Source organism: Rousettus aegyptiacus, unplaced genomic scaffold (genome assembly GCF_014176215.1).
Source record: "Rousettus aegyptiacus isolate mRouAeg1 unplaced genomic scaffold, mRouAeg1.p scaffold_m13_p_6, whole genome shotgun sequence".
Taxonomy (NCBI): domain Eukaryota; kingdom Metazoa; phylum Chordata; class Mammalia; order Chiroptera; family Pteropodidae; genus Rousettus; species Rousettus aegyptiacus.
This window is the reverse complement of record NW_023416309.1, coordinates 41,471,837-41,484,813: the sequence shown is the minus strand read 5'-3', so window position 1 is coordinate 41,484,813 and position 12,977 is coordinate 41,471,837. Positions and strand designations below refer to the sequence as shown.

General features: G+C 37.1%; 1 protein-coding gene across 2 annotated transcripts in view; it reads left to right on the top strand.

The window, feature by feature from the left end:
- Positions 1-3,126: 3,126 nt before the first annotated feature.
- NT5C2 (5'-nucleotidase, cytosolic II) overlaps positions 3,127-12,977 on the top strand; it is a 73,991-nt gene continuing 64,140 nt past the window's right edge. For both annotated transcript variants that reach the window (XM_016154496.2, XM_016154497.2), the window contains exon 1: positions 3,127-3,208. The gene's annotated coding sequence lies outside the window, so the exon portion shown is untranslated. The remainder of the gene's footprint in view (positions 3,209-12,977) is intronic.

Sequence of the window (12,977 nt, the reverse complement as noted above, 5' to 3'; positions counted from 1 at the left end):
TTGTTTTCTATTTTTTTGAGTTATTCAATTTCTCTGATATTTTAAATTATTTTTTCTGATTGTTTTGAAACAAAGTTCTTGATTATAAAAGTAATATAAACGACATAGGAAATCTAGGAAATTATTTGTCTAAATAAAAAAAGAAATCACCCTGTCTTGTCACTGAAAGAAAACCACCGTAAACATACTCAGTTTTGAAATTTTTAGTCTATTTTTTGTGTGTGTACATATTTTTTGCTCAGTTGAGATCATATTGTGTCCTTCTGTGTATATGTGTGTGTGTGTGTGTATACATATATGTATACACACACACACACATATATAATTTTCTCAGTGCCATGGTCTTTAGACACAAACCCTGGACTTTTTCCAAATGCACTTGGGTGGTGGTGGTTTTGGACTAACTTCCAACTCCTATTCCTTTTTTCCACATATCCTGAAACATCTAGTTGGTGAGAGGCCCAAGGTCTGTCCTCAGCTGACCTGACCTGAAGTTGGCTCAAAAACACAAGAGAGGGTAGAAATGCTCCAGCAGAGCACATATTAAAAAATTTTGGAGGTTTTAGTTGACTGCAGGCTCAGTGCGTCAATAGTGCAGGTGCCAAGGACTTTATTGCATGAATGCATGGCAATAAGTCCTACAAAGAAGCAGCTACAGTCCTGCTTTGCTCTGAGAGTGCCTCAGTTTGGTTCAGTCTTGGTTGACATACTCAGACCAACTAGGTGCTGGGGAGTATTAGGACAAAGACCTTTAAAACCAGGGCAAAGGAGGAACAATGGAAGGAATGGGAGATCATGGCCTGGAATAAGACCTTAGGCAGAAGTCTTTAAGTATCTGAAAAGTAGAAGGTCAGGAGAGATTAGATCTGTTTGTTCTCTGAGACTCCAAGGGATAGGACTTGGGCCAGAGGGTGGAAGTTTCAGAAACACTTTTCAAACTGGTCAGAACTGCTGAGACCAAGGAATGCCTTTGCTCTGTAAATAATCTATTATTGAGGAGTTTTCTTGCAGATGCAGGTTGGTAGTGGGTGTGTGAGTGGATAGGGCAGTTGATTAATAACTAAAATTTTTTCAGTGCTATGTTCCAGGACAGTGCTGAAGACCTTCCCTCTATCATCTTTAAAGAATTTTTTTAAAAATATTAGTTTCAGGAGTACAACACAGTGATTAGACATTTATATAACTTATGATCAGCCTGGCAAGTCTCGTTTACAATATTATTGACTATATTCTCTATGGTATACTTTATATCTCCGTGATTGTTTTTATAACTGGCAATTGTACTTCTTAAACCCTTCCCCTTTTTCACCCATCCTTCCAACCCCTCTTTCATCTGGCAACCATCAAAATGTTCTCTATTTCTATGAGTTTGTTTCTGATTTCCTTGTTGGTTTATTTTGTTTAGATTCCACAGATAAGTGAAATCACATGGTATTTGTCTCTCTCTGACTTATTTCACTTAGCATAATACCTTGTAGGTCCATTCATGTTGTTGCAAATGGCAAGATTGCATTCTTTTTCATGGACGAGTAATATTCCATTATATATATGTACCACATCATCTTTCTCCATTTGTCTATTGATGAACACTTAGGTTGCTTATATGTGTTGGTTATTGTAAATAATGTTGCATATGTCTTCTTGAGTTAGTGTTCTGGGTTTCTTTGGATAAACACCCAGAAATGGAATTGCTGGGTTATATGGTAGTTCTAGTTTTAATTTTTTGAGGAACCTGCATACTGTTTCCCATAGTGGCTGCCCCAATTTATAGTCCCACTAACAGTGCATGAGGGTTTCCTCTTCTCCAGGTATCACCAGCACCTGTTGTTTGTTGATTTATTGAGGCTAGCCATTCTGACAGGTGCAAGGTGGTACCTCATTATGGTTTTAATTTGCATTTCCCGATGATTAGTGATGTTGCACCTAGCTGGTCAACCAACCTATGACAAAGGAGGTAAGAATATACAATGGGGTAAAGGCAGTCTCTTTAATAAATGGTGCTGGAAAAACTGGGGAAACAGACAGATACAAAAGAATGAAACTGGACCACTTTCTTACACCACATACAAGAATACACTCAAAATGGATTAAAGTCTTAAATGTAAGCCCTGAAATCTTAAAACTCCTAAAAGATAACATAGGCAATAAATTCTTCGATGTTGCTCTTAGTAATACTTTTTTGGGATATGCCTCCTCGGTCAAAGAAAACAAAGGAAAAACTAAACAATTGGGACTACAGCAAACTAAAGAGTTTTGCACAGCAGAGGAAATGATCAACAAAACGAAAGACAACCTACTGAATGAAAGAAGATATTCGCCAATGACACATCTGATAAGGAGTTAATAATAAAAAAAAATAAGGAACTCGTACAACTTACCAAACAAACAAAAACCCCAGATATCTGATTAAAAAGTGAGCAGAGGACCTGAACAGACATTTCTCCAAAGAGGACATACACATGGCAATAGACATGTGAAAAACGGCTCAACTTCCCTTTATTATCTTTCATTCTGTCAGTACCTTACGATGTAGGTACTAGTGTTATCTATTCCTGTATTACAGATGAGGGAACTAGGTATAGCGAGGTTTGATAATCCGCCCAATGTCAAACAATTTGTAAATGCCAAAACTGGGATTCCAACCCGTCTGACATACTCCAAAGCTGGTACTTTTGGTCGTCAACGGGATTCAAGCGTGATATAGGGGTCTGGACCTGAGGGGCCTAGAGGTCCATTCGTCTAGAGGATTCTGTCACTGGGAGAAAGGATGCCCCATTCCCACCCCCTACTCACGCCCACCCCCCCCAAAGGAATGCTTTGGAGTGTAGGTAGAGAAGCGAGGCGAGGTAGTACGGGGCCCTTCTTAGGGCCGGGGCAGAAGGCCCAGGGATGTAAACCTAAAGAACACGTAAGGGCTGTCTACGTGCGTCATTCCAGAGCTGGGCAACAACCGACATTCTGCTGTTTGAACATCCCCAGACACTTGCGAGGGACCGAGGCGCAGGCCAGCATCGTTGCTTCCCTCGGGTAGCGTGGCTAGGGAGCGTCGCGCGGCCGGGTTCTGCGGCGAAGCCAGGGGACGGAACAGCGCTCCGGTCCCTGGCCGGGCGCGAGCTGGGGGCGGGGCCTGGGCGGCGGGGACAAGGAGGGCGCGCGCGGAAGCGGCTGCGGCAGTTGCGCGCTGGGATTGCTGCCGTGCGGCGGGTCGGTGAGTGCGGCGGGACCCGCGGGCGGGAGGGGAAGGAGCGGGTGAGCGAGCAAGGGAGGGAGAAGGGTGCGCGACGGAGCGCGCGACCCGGGGCTGGGGCCGTCGCAAGCCCTCGCCGCGTCTCCGTCCCGGCCGCTGCGCCCCTCAGGCCCCTCTCCGTCCGAGCGCTCGCCTGAGTACCCGGGAACTCCACACCGCATCTCCGCACGCCCCCTGCCCCGGGTCGCCCCTGGCTCAGCGCAGCCCCTCTGCGCCGCGGCGACGCCTCCGGCCCCACGTCACGCTTGCGCCATTGTTTCCCCGCTGTCGGCTCGCTGGGACTTGCCTTAGCCTCGGAGCGCGGCCCTTCGCCTGCTCAGCCAGCCTCGCCGCGTCACCCTGCTCTTCTTTCTCACTGGTGGCAGCCTCCATCCCGCCTCAGGGAGACACCCCTTTCCTAAGTTCTGCCTGTTTTTTTCCGGCCGACGCCAGGCGTCCTCCCGTCCGCACTGGAGGCCAGCCCTTCTGCCCCTCTTCACGGGGCTTCCTACCCGCTGCGCGTTCCGGGTCGACTCCGGGGAGGTAGCGGTCGCTGTGGTAGGATGCAAGGTTGACGGCCTTTGAGCAAGAATCACCAGAAGTTCCCAACTTGATAGACCGCATGCCGGTTTTGTCGTTTGCAGCACTTCCTGGAAAGCTTACATCGAATTGCAAGCCGCAATAAAAAATATGCTTATTTCTTAATGGCTCCAAAGTCAGCTGTTCAGTGGCGGTCAGTCCCCTTACTTTTCTTGGGGACCCCTGAAGCCGGCGAGCCGAGAGTGAGATTCAGATCTGAGTCCTGAACCTTTAGTTGCAAGCACAATTTGGATGTTTGACTCCAGTAGGCGTCAAGCTTTTAAAGGCAGTAGGTAGAGCTGGTGTCAGATTTATTGTTTTCCCATGCTTTCGGCTTTAGGGCCGTCAGGTTCGAGGGTTGTACAGTAAAGTACAGTACTCTGCAATGCCGTGGCACCATCTTAGGGTTGTGTGTGTGTGCGCGCGCGCGCGCGCCTGTCCTTGTGCGGATAGGTTCATGAGGAATATATACCGTTCATTTTACCTTTTAAGGCAGCGGATGCAAACTCTGTTGTGAAAGAGTATTATAAGTGTCATTTACTATGGCAACTTAATGTTGTTGAGGTCTTTTAAATACTTAACATGACCTTCAACAGTGGTTAGAATTTATCTTAAATGAAGATATCCAGGCCTGAAGAGGTTAAGTTCAGGAAGACACGATAATTAAAATCAAAACTCCACTTGGTGGCTTGAAGGTAGCACACATAGACTACTTTTGAAATGCATTTCTATTGCAATATAAGCCAGTACATTTCAGCATAATAGGTTGCTGTATTTCATTAATTCAGAATTTAGATTTTAGAATTTAATAATCAACTAATTTGTAAAGTGAGAGGACTGAAGGAGATATTCTGCAAGGTTCCATTCTGTTTAAAGATTTGATTCCATTATATGGAAATTTGCAATCAGTTACAAGTTCCCAAAAGTTTATAATTGTAGGAAGATTTATGTAGATACTACTAATCTAGAGTGTCTGCAGATTTTACTATCTAGTGACATCAGTTGTATATGCCTAAAGAAAGCCAAGTTACATTGGAACATTATGAGGAATGTTCATTCATCTGTCTCTAGGGTATTTCTGCTGTTATATGGGAGAAGAAAACACATGAAATGTACTACTTAATTTTAATGTCTTTGTTGCTTAACTCTTATTAAACTGAATTTGATGAAATAGTTAAAACCAACTTTCTCATATTATTTGGTTATGCTCTTTTCCAGTTCTTATCTAAACATAGTTTTTATGTAGTTATACTTGCTGTGTACATATTGTTATTAATTTTGCACTTTACCCATATTTCTGGGATGTCCATGTATCTAGAGAATTCATCTTTTCATTTGTAGCAGCTCTGTAACATGCTTTTAAACCTAGTTGTCAACAAAGTACAGCATACAGGATTTCAGTAAATTTTTGTTGAATGAATGTAATATTTTGAGCTGTCTAGACAACATCTATGAACACAAATGTTAAATTCACAGGGCATATGTTCAGTGACATGTGAATAGTAAAGGCAGGCAATACTTTGAGCCAGGAGACAGCATCACATGTTTTAAGTCCCTGGATTTTGGAGTTTGGGTTTGAGACCTCACTTGTCACCTGTATCCATTCAACCTTGGAGAATTTAACCTTAGAGAGCCTCACTCAGTTTCACCATGAAAAAGGGAAGACGAACAAATTTCACAGGATTGTGTGATTAAATGTAATAATTCCATTGAAGCAATACCGAGACACATTAAATTCTCTATGTTAGCTATTACTATTTTTTGGTTCAGAGTGGAGGGATTACTGTAGGTTGGTGGGATTAGGGAAGACATAGAAAGTGATACTTGAGAATAAATAGAAGATGCAAAAGTGGATATATTGAGGGTTTAATGGTAAATGGTTTGGTAGAACAATAGTACAAGATATAGCTGGAGAGAAATTCTAATAAGCTGTAAGATAGGCTACATGGATTTCTTGCAGGTAGAACAAAATGAAGGAAGTAAGATAACTTTTTTTAAATGAGGAGTTAGTGGTTTGTTTTGTTATTTAGGTTCAGACCTGAAAAAGTTATTTGCTTTAAGGAAGTTGATACAGCAAATTATTACGGAGTGCTAAGGTTCTTGTTATGTGACATTGTAAATCTGATATAACTTTTTACTATTTGGAATTTGTTCTTTGAGTGATTATCAGAGTTTGCAGTGGCTGCTTTTTTTTCTTCTTCTTTTTTTTTAATGGAAAACAACTTTAGTAACAAACCAATAAAAATAGCAAAATTACCAGCAGAGCAGCAAAACTACCCCCTTTTTAGGTGGAATATAGAATCAGAAATATTAAATTGACTTAGTGTCAAACTATTTGTTCCTACCTTTTGTGTGTCTCTCTTGGTTGGGAAGCATTATCAAGACTGAAATGAAAAAGTCTGCTATGTCAGGGTCTGCTTGAAAAGAGAAGACTGAAATCTGGTGCCTGAAGTTTACTGGCTTAAAAAAAATATATATATATATATATATACATATATATATATAATCTCAATAAGTTCGTGGGTATTAGTATGTTTCTATTTTAAGTGTCCAGTGGAATATGTTTTAATGAGGTCTCTAATGTTTTAATTCAGATTTGTTTTAAAATATGAAATATTTCAAACATAGAAAAATGTAATGATCATATAATTATAGACCATCATATTTAGTTTGTGTGGTTCCCCCTCTTTTCTAACTGTGTGGTCTCTCTTTTCAATATATATTTTTTAAAGGGATAAAATTACAGATACAGTTGAGGCCTGTATGAATCTCTGCTCTCCTCTTCCCCACTGTTGCCCTCTCCTTAGATGCAAACACTATCATGAATTCGGTAATAATTATTCCCATAATATTTTTATACATTTACTGATAAGTATATGTCCATAAAAGTGCATATACTCTTTTTTAATGTACATGTGGTTCTGCAATTTGCTTTTTTGTTCAACATTGTTTTTTTTGACATATATCCATGTTGATGGATGGATCTTTAGGTCATTTATCTTGATTGCTCTATAGTATTCCATTATATGCATAAATCAGTTTATGGATATTTAGATGTTTCTGACTTTTTTGCTATTATTACCAGTACTGTAATAAACATTCTTGGAAGTGTTGTCTTGTTTACATGTTTGAGACAGAATTCTAAGCCTAGGGAATTCTTAGGTGTATGGTATGAGGATTTTCGACTTTATTAGATAATGCCAAATTATTTTCCAAAATACTGAATAAAAAATTCCCGTTAGCATGTTGTGAGAGTTCCCATTTTCCTATATCTTTATAAGCACTGATACTGTCAGACTTAACATTTTAAATAAAATTAAATTTCATTTTCATTTGCTTTTCCTTGATTATAAGTGAGGGTGAACTTCTTTACATCTTTTTATTATAAGGCTTCCTTTTCTGCAAATGGTTATTTATATCCTCCTTTCTCCTGATGGCTTCTTCGCTTTTCCATCATTGGTTTGTAGCTCTCTGTACTAATTCTCTCTTAGTTATGGTGTTGCAAATATCTTACTGTATGGTTTCTCTTTTAGTTGTACAGAAGTTTTACATTTTTATTTCAACTTTTTACTTGAAAGTTTTTAATTCTACAGAAAACTGCAATAATAGTTCCACGAGTACATGTATAGCTTTGACCTGAACTCACTGGTTGTTAACATTTGACATATTTACTTGATCTTTCATATGTATATATTTTTTCCGTAACCATATAGAAATAATTGCAGGCATCATGACACTTCACATCTCAGAAGATCTACTTGACTATCCTAAGAACAAGGATGTCCTTCAAAACTTTGATACAATTATTACATTTAACACAGATGCAGCATTATTAGTTAATATCCAGTATGTATTAAAACTATCTCAGTGGTCCCAATAATGACTTTATAGCTATTCTCCCAATAATGACTTTATAGCTATTATTAGTTAATATCCAGTATGTATTAAAACTATCTCAGTGGTCCCAATAATGACTTTATAGCTATATAGGGTCTGGTCACAGATCATGAACTGCACTTAGTTGCCATGTCCCTTTAGTTACTTTTTTTTTTTCCTTTAGTTACTCTCAATCCCCAACAGGTCCTTAGCTTTTTGTTAGTTTACATAAAATTGATATATTTGAAGAGTCCAGGCCAGTTTTGCAGAATGTCCCTCAGTTTGAATATGATCATTTTCTCATGTTTATATTCAGATTAAATGTTTCCGTAGGAATAAGCTTTAGATTTTAATGGTGTCAAGTTGTCCATCTTTTATGGTTTGTGTTGTCTTTTATCCAAGAAAACCTTCACTACCTTGATGTCATAAGGCTGTTCATTTCTGTTTTCTTCTAAAAGTTATATGATTTTGCTTTTTATATTTAGGTTTATAGGTGCTGTTACTGTTTTGGCTTAGTCTACCTTTAAGGTGGTGTTTAGTTAACTTTTGTCTTACATATTCTTTTTCTGTTGTTGTATTTGTCATAAAATTACTTTCTAACTTCTTAAGGACAGGACATCTTTCCGTTAGGCTTTAAATTTGAGCCAGAATATTATAGAAAATGAAAATCTGGAATTATCTGTTTCAGTCTGAATGCTTTACACCATTTTCTTTTTCTTTTTTTAAACGCCTAGAGAGCTTGGTCTTCCTAGGTAGTCTCTCATCCAAGTACTAACCAGGCCTGACCCTGTTTAGCTTCTGAGATCAGCCGGGATCAGGCATGGTCAGGGCAGCATGGCCGTAGACTCATTATTCTATAGTATTTTGTCTAAAGTAATTTGTAAAGATGAGTATTACATGTATTAGAATCCAGTTAAACATTTGTGTATCTCTAGTATATGTTTTAGAGCTGTTAAGAAACCAGCTACGAGTGTATAGGTTGAAACAGCTCAAACATTCTATATCAAAATTGTAAGAATTTTAAGACACATCTATAAGAATTTAACTGGTATCACACTGTAAATAAGACTACGATGTAATTCGAAGAGTAAACATTACCACCTTTAACAAATCAGAAATCAGTAAATACCATATTTTTAGCCTTGAGTTATTTATTTCTACAGTAGGTTTGATGAGATAATTTTATGTGGAACTACGAACCTTCAGGAAAAAAGAAACAAACCTATAGATAGTAGATTAGATTTAGGATACTAAGTTTGACATGAAAAAATTTATGAATTGTACCTCATGGGTACTCTAAAATTTTGACTCTGAAAGTAAAAAACTATTATAATGTTCCTCCAAACATAAAGTACTACAGTGTGCAGAGTCTGTAGATATTAAACACCATAGGCTCTAGCATTATAAATAATCATTTATTAAGGTCTGTGTGTCAGCCACTGATCTTAGCACCTGAATCTGTTTTGGAGTGGAAGAAACTGAAGTGATTGTATAATTTGTTCAGTCATAGAGCTCATGAATGCTCGAGCCAGGTTTTGAACCAACATATTGTGGCTCCAGAATCTGCACATTTCACCATAGTATAATTCTATGACCTTGGTCAAATTATTTAACTTCCCTATGCTGTTTGCTTCATTGTATAATGGAGATAATAGTACCTAATTTTTACTGTTGTGAGAAGTCAATTAGATAAAATATGTATAGAGTTTAGAATAAAACATTTAAAAAAGTGACCACTAAATAAATGTTAGCTATTATGTTAGCCTCATTAAGGCATTGAACTCATGCATGTCTCTGACTTTTTACCAAATATGTGGACTAAACCATAACTGAGTTTATATACAAACAGGTGGAAATACTATGATGATTACTTCTTCCTGATTTTTCTCTTTTTATTTTGTAAGAGGAAAGATAACAGCTAGAACAAAGAGCAGGAGCTCTTTGGTAAGAGAAGGAGTTCTTTTGGAAATAAAGCAGAATTTACCTGCTTTTTAAAATAATAGTTAAGAATCATTACTAAAGACTCAAAGTATTATATATTTGCTGAACATAAAAACTTTGTTACCTTTATGTTTTTGAAAGACCTTAATTATAGCAATATTTTGAAGAAATAGGTGGCTCAAGCCGAACCTTTAAAATGTTTTTTTTACATGCCCTCATTTCTCTGTGTCAACAACTCTGTTACTGAAGATCGAGTATCACCCAAAAGCAACATTAACATGCTGATACAGAACAAATGTATAGCATTCTGTGTGGTATGGCAGAGGTAATGGAATGCCAGGAATAGCAGCAGTAGAAAGTTCTGAAGAATACGACAAAGTTCAAGTCTTTTTTTTTGTATATTTTTGAAACATTAGGAGCATAGAAATTAATTTATATTTTCAAGTTACAATTTCAGACTAGAGATTGGAGCGTGTTGTTGCTTGAAGAAGAAAAACAAATTGTAAGGCAACAGGTACTACATTTCTCTCTTGACAAGACCTCTTCTCAGGTTTGTTAATTTTCCATCAGGGAACAAGGAACTCTTTGTTCTAAGGCCTGATGTTGAAATGTTAACAAAATATTACATTAATAAAGCCAAGAATCTTATGCATGTCTCAACCCCAACGGTAAGATTACACAAAGATTCATTTAGAGAGTTAAAAGGAATTTGTGCAGTATCGTTGCATTTCCAGGCTTGTACAGAATTAGCTTCTGAAAGGCAAAGAGCTCAAATGTAGAGGTTTAAGAGTTATTTCTTCCTGTATGTATCAAGACTGTTGTTCAAGGAGCTTGGTGGGGATATAGCAGCAAACAAAGTAAGTTTTACCCTCATGGAGCTTATATTTTAGAGGAAGGAACTGACAGTAAACACAACTGCCAATACATTACGTCTGGAAGTGTTAATGTGCAAAAAAATGATAAGCAGGGTAAGAGGATAGCAATGATGTATGTGGGTAGATAAGTGCGATTTTATTAGTTAGAATTTGTTAGGCCAACTTGGGACAAATGATGTAAAGAATTCCGAATAAGAATAGTGAAATGAAAAATGAACAAAAACTGTTATGAACTATTTAAAAGTATTAAAACTATTTACTTGCTTACATGTCGAAGATTAGAGTTATCAAGGCCTATGTGTCAAACCTGCCTACTTAGTATGACGGACATACAGATGTTGGATAGAGCCTTAACTTTTTTTTATAAAATAAACTAGTTTCTATAAAATAAACTAGTATATAGAATTATTAAGATCACAATAAATTTCAGGTTGGTGAGAAAATTTGAAGAAACTGTTCAAAGTCATTCTTTTTATTTATATTTCAGACCAGTGTTCAGTGTTTTTAAAATAAGAATGGTTGATTATAAAACTTATAAATTTCAAGCTTTATATTTCAAACACAACAGAAATTCCAGTGAAGTTTAGTAAAACACTGAGTGTTCATATTTACTGTTAGCATTACCTCCTCTATATCGACACACTTATTCCATTGAAAAATGAATATTTGATTTAAACCGCCATGTTTATTGCATACTTTGCCTGAAAGACCTGTGCCACGTATTGTGTTTAAGTGCTGCTGACTTATTTTCAACTTAATTACTGACATGACCTGAAACGAACATTTAAAATGGCTTTGCTAACCGGGCTGCAGATGTTAAACTAACCGAGCTCCAGATTGCTTACTAGGCTGACCCTACAGTTTCAGTTACTCTTTGCTTCCTGTTTTCAGCAGTTGCCTGGAGCTGTTGGAGCAGCTGGTTTCCCTTTCTTTGGGGGGAGGGTGACATTAACGGTGAAGGGAACTGTGTTATGTTTTGCCTATAAAGTATTTTTAAAGTGGGAGAGGATACTATTTTAAACGTTTGCCTATAAAGTATTTTTAAAGTGGGAGAGGACACTATTTTAAATGCTTGAGAGTTCATTTCAGTTGTTACTCTTCAGATATATAACCACTTTGCAGGCTGGATATTTCGTACTGAAACAAAAAATTATCTAACTATCACTACTGTTTGAAAGGAATTAAAATTTGAGCCTTTTCTTCAGTATTAGTCACTCACTACTATATCTTGCAAAAAAAGATACTCTTAACTTGACACTGTAAAGTGGTGAGAAATAAAATGTTTACCCACTTGTTGGAACTCTCTTCTCTTCTCTTCTCTTCTCTTCTCTTCTCTTCTCTTCTCTTCTCTTCTCTTCTCTTCTCTTCTCTTCTCTTCTCTTTTTTTTCTTTTCTTTCTCTCTTTCTCTCTGTCTCTGTCTCTCTCTCTCTTTCTTTTTTTGGACAGATGATGAAGAATCATCTTTATTGTCACTGTGAAATATAGTTAAGCATTAGATAGACTGACTCTGGAAAGAGTTCCAAAGTCTGTCATAGCAACACCAAGATATGTTAGATAAGATCATAGGAAAACTGTCAAATGAGGAATTGTTTGAAGATAATGATTTAAGAAAATCTCACCTGTTTATCTTCATATAACTGTATAGACTTCATGACAGATTTTAGCCCATATTAGTGATAATATGGTTATTTAATTATTTATGTTTACATTTTTAGTTGAATAAAGTTTGTGGAACCTATGCTGAAACTCTACATAAGTTGTACTTTTAAAGTAAAATATATTTTGTTTAGTTTGTGGGTGACCCACGACAATGCTTTGAATTTTTCCTGAAAATAATCTGAAGAAAGTAATAAAATAAAATTATATGGGGGAAATTTTTTCTTAGTGCAATTACTACCTCTAATTTTTTAGTGAAAAAAGGCCTGACTTTTTAAAAACAGTTTTATGGAGGTATAATACATTCAATGATCTGCACATATTTAGAGTGTACAATAAATTTTGACATATGTATACATCTTGAAACATGACCATAATCAAGATAATGAACATCACCCCCAAAAGGTTCCCTGGGCCCCTTCCCTGCTTTACTTTTCTACCTCAGGCAACCACTAATCTGCTTTATGTCACAATTAGTTTGCATTTTCTAGAATTTTACGTAAATGGAATGATATAGTATGCTTTTTTTTTTCCTGCTTTCACTCAGCATACTTTTGAGATTTAGTTATATTGTATACCAGTAGTTCATTCCTTTTTATTGCACGATAGTATTTCATTATATGGATTTACCACAGTTTATCCATTAACCTGTTCAGACATGAGTTTTCAGTTTCTGACTATTAAAAATGAAGCTGCTATGAATATTTGTGTACAAACCTTTATGTAAATATATGCTTTAATTTCTCTTGGGTAATTACTTAGAAGTAGAGAGACTGAGACTCTAGTATCTAGATATTAAGTTTAACTTTTAAAGAAATGGCAA